This window comes from Myotis myotis, unplaced genomic scaffold, assembly GCF_014108235.1.
Source record: "Myotis myotis isolate mMyoMyo1 unplaced genomic scaffold, mMyoMyo1.p scaffold_m19_p_1, whole genome shotgun sequence".
NCBI classification, from domain to species: domain Eukaryota; kingdom Metazoa; phylum Chordata; class Mammalia; order Chiroptera; family Vespertilionidae; genus Myotis; species Myotis myotis.
In genome coordinates this window covers 30,162,304-30,171,562 of record NW_023416313.1, presented here as the reverse complement: position 1 = coordinate 30,171,562, position 9,259 = coordinate 30,162,304, and positions in this window count along the sequence as shown.

Here is a 9,259-nt window from a genome sequence, read left to right as displayed (position 1 = left end):
CAGCTTCTCCCGCGCTCCTTCCACTTCGAACGTGCGCCCCTCTCCTCCCCCTTTTTCTTGGTCATAGAGTTATTTGCAATAAACCCTAAAGCAGTGGTTCTCAACCTTGGCTGCACATTAGAATCACCTGGGAATCTTTTTAAAATCCTGATTTGTGGGCCTCATCTCCGGAAATTCTGTTTCTTTGTTATGGGGTGGGATCAGGCCCAGAAATCAGGATTTTAAAAAGATTCCCAGGTGACTCTAATGTGCAGGCAAGGTTGAGAACCACTGCCCTAAAGGAAAGGCAATGCTCAAACAGAAACGACTGATTCCTGCAAAATATTAATAGTTCACATTTATGATATTCTTACTTTACCAGGCATGTGTAGGCACTTTATATGCATTAACTCAGTATATCTCACGACATAGTCTATGAACCCCTAGTTTACAGATGAGGGATCAGCGCTTAACAGTGAGGTTGGGTCTACTAAGTAGTCAGTGGAAGGCTTCTTGTAGCAGGTCATTATGCAAATGAAATGATTACAATTCCTGCTGCAGCCCTCATCACAGGCCTTTGTGCTCCGGAATTCCCTGAAGGAAAGGCGGTCTGCTCACCTTGTCTCTGCTCTAGGCCGTCATTAACTTTATTACCTAAGAGTTTCAGAGCAGAGGCCTCAGTCTTGCTTTTCTTGTTCTTCGGCTGATGAGAGAAGAGTTAACCATCAGTCACCACACGGCACACAGGTTCACATGTGGATGACTTGGTGGAGAAGGAGTAGCACGGGGAGGGGTATGGTGAAAATTGGATGGGAAGGAGATTTATGCCAAATTTGGATAACAAGCCTTAAAACTTAGATTTCTATTTAAACGTTTTGTTTGAACATCAGATTTGAAACTTTTACCTTCATCAAAGATTGGTGAGAATAGTAAACGTTCTCTGAAGCATTAGTTATTACTTATATATGTAACCAACACAAGTAGCATTTATGTGGGCAAGCACTATTCTAAACACTTTACAAATATTTGCTTTTTAAATCACCATAATAGATTCTTTATTAACCCCCCTCCTCCCTTACAGTTAGGAAAGGGAAGCAGACAGAGATTAAGTAACTTGCCTATGGACACATAGCTAGTAAGTGGTGGAGCTGGGATGCTAACTAAAGAAGTCTGGCTTCACATTATATGAAATGCTGAAAGGTATTCTTTAAGAAGAGGAAGAAGAAAAAGGAACTCTTACCATTTGCCACAGCATGGAGGGAAATGGAGAGCAGATAAATACCATAGGATCTCACTCATTTGTGGAATATAATGAACAACATAAACTGATGAACAAGGACTGATCCAGAGACGGAGAGGCATTGATTGGACTGTCGGGCCTTGGAGGGAAGGTAGGGGAGGGGAGGGGTAAGGGGAAAGATCAACCAAAGGACTTATATGCAAGCATATAGGCCTAACCAATGGACACGGACAACGGGGGGGGGGGGGGGGGGTGAGGGCATGAGCGGGGGGGGGGGGGTTAGAGGGTAACGTGGGGACAAGGACACATATGTAATATCTTAATCAATAAAAAATATATTAAAAAAAAAAGAAAAAGTAAAAAAAAAAAAAAGAAGAAGTCTGGCTTCAGAGTCTGTGCTCTTACCCCATTTGCTAAATGGATATTTTAAAAAATCTACACTAATAAAAGAGAAACATGGTAATTGGCGTACAACCGCTATCCTTTTCATTGGCTAATCAGCGAGATATGCAAATTAACTGTCAGCCAAGATGGCAGCCGGCAGCCAGGCAGCTTGAAACTAACATGAGGCTTGCTTGCCTCAGTGACGGAGGAAACCAACGTTCCCCGCCTGCGGCTGCAGGCCTCTGAGCCTGCAGTTTCAAACATTGTAACAAATACCTCCAGACTTCAGCCAGCAGGATGGCAACATTGTAAGCAAAGGCCAGAAACCTACTTTCAGCAGCGGAGGCCTAAGAGCTGGAGCCAAGCCTCAAAGCTAAAGCTGGCCCAGAATAAAAAAAAAAAAAAGGAAAAAAGGAGAGATTGGGAGTTCAGTCACCCCCAGCCTGAAAACAGCCCTCAGCCCCTCACCCAGACTGGCCAGGCACCCCAGTGGGGACCCCCACCCTGATCCAGGACACCCTTCAGGGCAAACGAGCTGGCACCCACCCATGCACCAGGCCTCTACCCTATATAGTAAAAGGGTAATATGCCTCCCAGCACCGGGATCAGCGGAGCCATGAGGCCTCCCGGCACTGGGATCAGCATGACAGGGGGCAGCGCCCAAACCCCCTGATCACCCTGCGGCTCTGTGTGTGACAGGATGCGGCACCCCAAACCCCCCCCCCCCCCCGGGCCCTGCTCTGTGTGTGACGGGGTAGAGCCATAACCTCCCCATCAGCCCTGCCCTGAGTGTGAGAGTGGCGGCGCCCCAACCCCCTGATCGGCCCTGCTCTGTGTGTGATAGAGGGTGGAGCCCCAACCCCCCCCCCGCCCCCCCACGGGCCCTGCTCTGTGCATGACAGGGTACGGAGCCCCAACCCCCCTGATGGGCCCTGCTCTGTGTGTGACAGGGGGCAGCGCCTCAACCCCCGGATTGGCCCTGCTCTGTGCATGACAGGGGGTCACGCCGCAACCTCCCCATTGATCCTGCCTTGAGTGTGACAGGGGGTGGTGCCCCAACCCCCCAATCGGCCCTGCTCTGAGCCCGACCAGGGGCTGCACCTAGGGATTGGGCCTGCCCTCTGCCACCCTGGAGCAGGCCTAAGCCAGCAAGTCGTTATCTCCTGAGGGGTCCCAGACTGCTAGAGGGCACAGGCCGGGCTGAGGGACCCCCCCTCCCCCCCGAGTGCACAAATTTTTGTGCACCGGGCCTCTAGTTGGATATATAAAAAACTAAGAATTACTGTTGAGATGATTTTTTTGTAAAAATTGAATTCTGGCTTCTTAGTAAAGTCTATTTTAAGTAGGAGGTACTTTGTTGTAATTCTTGTTTGTTGGTTCTAGAAATAAAGACAAAAACACAGAAAAAAAAGTAAGCTTATCTAAGATCACTGTTTTCCCAGTTTAGATGTTGCTTATCAGAACTGCACAGTATGTTTTCCTTCACTGCCAATTTTAGATGACTTTTGGATAATTTGCCATTATAGCACCATAGACTGTCATTAATTTTGGAGATTTTTATTCTTAAAAAGAAAGTATGGTGTTTATTTAACTAAAAGAAGAACATTCAGAAATCTACAACTAGCTCTCTCGACAACTCTGGGAAGATTCCTTTCTGAATCAGAACTTAGGATGTGATAACACATGAGGTCCTCGAAAATGTCAGCTCCTGACTTAGTGGTCTTGTAGACTCCGTAGTGATGGTCCAAATAATGAGCAAACATTGAGGCCTCAAGGAACAAGGCCACAGGTTCTTTGAACAGTGCAGGAGTCTGATAGGGTCCTTATTATATAAGGCTTCAACCCTTCAGTTGCTAGATTTTGGAGAGGTCTAAGGTTCCTGGGGCAGGGAGGGGGTGACTAGGCAGGAGGGATGGTTTTGGGGAGGGGGCTTGAGACTATTTGCAGAAGTTACAGTCCTGTCTAGCATTATGCCAAGTCTACTACTGGGAATTCATGATTCCTTATTTTTTTCCTCAATCAGTCTAGCTAGGAGTTATCAATTTTTCCAAAAACCATCTCTTACCTTTATTGATTTCCTTTACTGATTTGAAAAAGTTCATTGACTTCTCTACTATTTTCTATTATTTTCTTTCTTCTGTATTGAGATTAATTTGCTTTTCTTCTTCTAGCTTCTATGGTGGAAACATAGATCATTTATTTTAAACCTTTATTCCTTCTAATACAAGAATTTAAAGCTAAATTTACCTTAAAATACTGCTCTAGCTATATCCCACAAAATTTGAGATGTGTTTTTATTATTAATTAGGGGCTCAGTGCATGACATTCATGCACCAAGGAGGGGTGGGTCCCCCCAGCCCAGCCTAAATCCTTTAGCAGTCTGGGAACCCTTGGGGGATGTCCAACTGGGGAGTGGGCCTAAGCCACAGTCCGACATCCTTAGCACTGCTGCCGAGGTGGGAGAGGCTCCCGCCACTGACACTGAGCTCTCCAGCCATCAGCAGGGTTTGTGGCTGAGCAGCACTCCCGCTGTGGAAGCTCACTGACCACCAGGGGGCAGCTCCTGTGTTGAGCATCTGCCTCCTGGTGGTCAGTGCACATCATAGTGACCAGTAGGTCCACTGTTCGGTCGATTTGCATAATACCATTTTATTATATAGGATTAGTTAAAAATATTTTGAAATTTTCTCTGTGATTTCTTTTTTAAAAAATATATTTTATTGATTTTTTACAGAGAGGAAGGGGGAGGAATAAAGAGTTAGAAACAGCGATGAGAGAGAAACATCGATCAGCTGTCTCTTGCACACACCCTACTGGGGATGTGCCCGCAACCCAGGTACATGCCCTTGACCGGAATCGAACCTGGGACCCTCAGTCCGCAGGCCGACACTCTATCCACTGAGCCACACCGGTTAGGGCTCTGTGATTTCTTTTTTGATGCATGGATTATTTAGGAATGTGTTGTTGATTTCTGAATACTTGAGAATTTTTTTTCAGATATCCTTCTGTTATTGATTTAATTCTGTTTTGGACATAGAACATATTCTGTATAATAATAGTCCTTTGACATTTATTGAGATTTGGTGTATGGTCTATTCTGGTGAATGTGCCAAGTGAAATGGAAAAGAATGTGTATTCTGCAGTTTTGGGATATAATGTTTTATAATGTTGCTCAAAATCTAGTTTATTGCTCATTTTTCAATTTGTTCTGTCAACTACCGAGAAAGAAGTGTTAAAATCACCCGTAACTGTGAGTTTGTCTATAAACTTAGTGCTGTTAGTTTTTGCTTCATGGGTTTTTGAAGCTTTGTCATTAAGTGAACCTACACACAGGACTGTTAGGTCTTCTGAGTCTATTGACACTTTTAGCATTATTAAATATTCCTGTTTATTTATAGTAACACTTTTTTATTTGATTGTACTTTGAAATTTATATAGCTAAACCAGATGTTTTATCATGAGTTTACATGTTATACCTTTTTCTATTTCTTAACTTTTAACTTATCTTTATAAATAAAATATAAATGCATTTTATTTTTTTAATCTTTACCTGAGGATATGTTTATTGATTTTGAGAGAGAGAGAGAGAGAGAGAGAGAGAGAGAGAGAGAGAGAGATATTGATAGATTGGCTCCTTCATGCACCCTGACTGGGGATCAAACCTGCAACCTAGGTTTGTGCCCTGACCAGAAATCAAACCTGCAACCTTTTGTTGTATGGGACGATGCTCCAACTAATTGAGCCAGCTGGCCAGGGCTGCACTTTACTTTTTTAACCAAACTGTCAATCTCTGATTTTATTAGTTCATTTAGTGTGTGTACATGTTTTGATATAGTTGGATTAAGTACTAAAGAAGTTCCTTTAACATTGCTTATAGTGTGGATTTGCTAGCAATAGGTGCTCTTCATTTTGTTTTTCTGGAGGGGAAAAAGTCTTAATTTTTGTCTTTGTTTTTGAAAGTGATATTTCCTTGGTACAGAAGTATAAGTTGACAGTATTTTCTCTTGGAACTTTAAGGATATTGATATTGTTGCATTGTTTTTTAGCTCACATTGTTTCTATTAAAAGGCTGTGACTATTCATTTGTGTTTCTCCACCCTCCCCCACCCACCACCATGGTATGTAATCTGTCTATTTCCCCCCTCTGGCTGTTAAAAATTATTTTTATCACTTATTTTTATTAATTGAGCTTTTATTTGCCTTGGTGTGATTTTCTTTGTGTTTAGCCTGTGTGGGTTCATTTGAGATTCTTGAATATGTGGATTTATCCTTTACATTAATTTAGAAAATTGTTGGCCATTATTTCTTCAAATACTTTTTCTACCCCCTCCCTTCTAAGACATCAAATACTCATATATTTAACTGCTTAATATAGTCTCACAAGTCTATAGTCTGTGAGTCACTGAGGCTCAGATGTTTTATCTCTTGCTTCAGTTTGGATACCTTTGATGGCTGTCTTCCAAGTTTACTGATCTTATCTTCTGTATTATCAATTCCACTGAATAAATATCTGGTAAATTTTGTTGTTGTTAATCCTCACCTGAGGATATTTTCCTATTGATTTTTTTTTAAAAAATATATTTTATTGATTTTTTACAGAGAGGAAGGGAGAGAGATAGAGAGTTAGAAACATCGATGAGAGAGAAACATCAATCAGCTGCCTCCTGCACATCTCCCACTGGGGATATGCCCGCAACCCAGGTACATGCCCTTGACCGGAATCGAACCTGGGACCCTTCAGTCCGCAGGCCGATGCTCTATCCACTGAGCCAAACTGGTTTCGGCTGATTTTTAGAGAGAGTGGAAGAGAGGGGGTGAGACACCGAGAAACATCAATGTGAGAGAGACATATGGATTGGTTGCCTCCTGCACATGCCAGGATTGAGCCTGCAACTGAGGTATGTGCCCTTGACTAGAATTGAACCTAGGACCCTTCAGTCCATGGGCCAACACCCTATTCACTGAGCTAAACCAGCTAGGTTAATATCTGGTAAATTTTTCATTTCGACAGCTTCCTTTTAATTTCTAGAAGTTCCATTTGTTACTTTTTCACGCCTTTCACATTTGTTTATTATGTTCATGTTTTTGTTTTTTTTAATTCTTGAGGATATTTAGAATAAATATTTTAAGGACTTCTTGCTAATTCCATTATCTGTAGGTCTGAAACTACTGCTATTTATCCTGATTATAGATTACATTTTCTTGCTTCTTTAGTAATTATCTAGGAACTAGAGGCCCGGTGCACGAAATTCGTGCACAGGTAGGGTCCCTAGGCCTGGCCAGCAATCAGTGTCGATCAGGTTCCCTGCCTCCCCACCTCCCCACCTCCCCATCTCCTCCTTCCCTTACTCCCTCAGTGCCCGGTCGCTGCCACTGGTCACCCGCCATGTTCCATGCTGCCCACTGGTGATCAGCACAAATCATAGTGAGCAATTGAACTCCTGGTCTCCTGGTTGAACTCCCAAGGGGACACTTTGCATATTAGCCTTTTATATAGATAGATTTCTGACTGAATGCCAGACATTATGAGATTACATTGTGAAGATTTTTGATTTTTGTTACCTCCCTAAAAGAGAGAAAAGGGGGTGAGTTACTTGGAGATTAGCTGGATCCTTTACAATCTTTTATTTGTTGTTATTGTTTTTTATTGCTTAAAGTATTACAAAGAGTAGTACATATGTCTCTTTTCCCCCCCTTGACCTTCCCCTGGCCTCCCCTACTCCCCAGTGTCTTGTGTCCATTGGTTATGCTTATATGCATGCATACAAGTCCTTCGGTTGATCTCTCCTCCCCCCCCACAACCCTCCCCAGCCTTCCTGCTGTAGTTTGACAGTCTGTTCGATGCTGCTCTGCCTCTGTATCTATTTTTGTTCATCAGTTTATAATGGTCTTTATTATCCATATATGAATGAGATCATGTGGTATTTTCTTTCATTGACTGGCTTATTTCACTTAGCATAATGCTCGCCAGTTCCATCCATGCTGTTGCAAATGTAAGAATTCCTTCTTTTTTACAGCAGCATAGTATTCCATTGTGTAGATGTACCACAGTTTTCTAATCCATTCATCTGTTGATGGGCACTTAGGCTGTTTCCAAATCTTAGCCATGGTAAATTGTGCTGCTAGGAACATAGGGATGCATATATCCTTTCTGATTGGTGTTTCTGGTTTCTTGGGATATATATATCTAGGAGTGGGATCACTGGGTCGAATGGGAGTTCCATTTTTAACTTTTTGAGGAAACTCCATACTGTCTTCCATAGTGGCTGCACCAGTCTGCATTCCCACCAGCAGTGCACAAGTGTTCCTTTTTCTCCACATCCTCTCCAGCACTTGTCATTTGTTGATTTGTTGATGATAGCCAGTCTGACAGGTGTGAGATGGTACCTCATTGTTGTTTTGATTTGCATCTCTCGGATGATTAGTGACTTTGAGCATGTTTTCATATGTCTCTTGGCTTTCTGAATGTCCTCTTTTGAAAAGTGTCTATTTAGGTCCTTTGCCCATTTTTTGATTGGATTGTTTATCTTCCTTTTGTTAACTTGTATGAGTTAAAAGTGTGGCTTTTCTGTGAACCATGTTAATGCTGGGGTTTTCAATGAGATCACTCCACTCTGACAGGAACTTGACTCTCCAAACTCTGTGTGAATTCTGGCAATTATTTAACATTTAGTTCCCTGGCAGTGATATGCTATATACTTACCTAAAAGACTTAAAATTCTCAGATACAACCCTGTGCTGCTAAATGATAGATTCCTTTCCTACTCTGACTTCTTCTGAGCTCTTCTGTATTTAATCATGTTACTACTTAACTAGAAATTTGATACTCTAATAGAGAATTATTAATTAATTAATTGTGATCTCCAGTAACTGTCTCTCAGTGAAAAAAAAAATAATGTTAATAGTTACCATATTTGAGGACCTGGTTTGTGCCAGACACTGTGGGAAGAGTTTTGTGAAGATTACAGTGGGGCCTTGACTTACGAGTGTCCCGACTAACGAGTTTTTTGAGATACCAGCTGTCTCTCTGCCGATTTTTTGCTTTGAGTTGACTGAGTAATTTGAGTTAACGAGCTCCTTAACGAGCTCGGTCTCAGAACGAATTAAACTCGTAAGTCAAGGCCCCACTGTATCTCTAAGTACCATAACCTGATAAAAGGAATCCTCCAGTATACTGATGAAAAAACAGAGACTCAAGGAAGTTAAATAATTTGCCTAAGACCATAATGCTGTTGGTAATTGGCAGAGCTAGAATGTAAGTCTACTTTAGTCTAACTCCAGTCTATTAAATTTCCAATATTCTAAGCAACTATTAACATCAAGTGCTAAAATGTTATTACTCAACTTCTCCTAGATGTATAAGAGGGTGAATCAAAATTCTATCAGTTAAATTCAGACATAATAATAATTTATTTTAAATTGTATAATACTTTGTGAAGGGTCTTATAATTTCAGTTACCATAGAATGATGGTAACTTGGTATGTGCACAACTCTGAGGGGTGGGATTGTGACTCTATAGGCTCTAAAATTCTACTTCGTTTATTCATTCATTGGGTCTGGTTTTATAGATTAGATGACCATGTTCTATATGAGTGAGCTTTCTCCCTGTAAACATGTTGTAAATGTTTCCTTCCAGGTCCCGCGTGGTTCAGGGT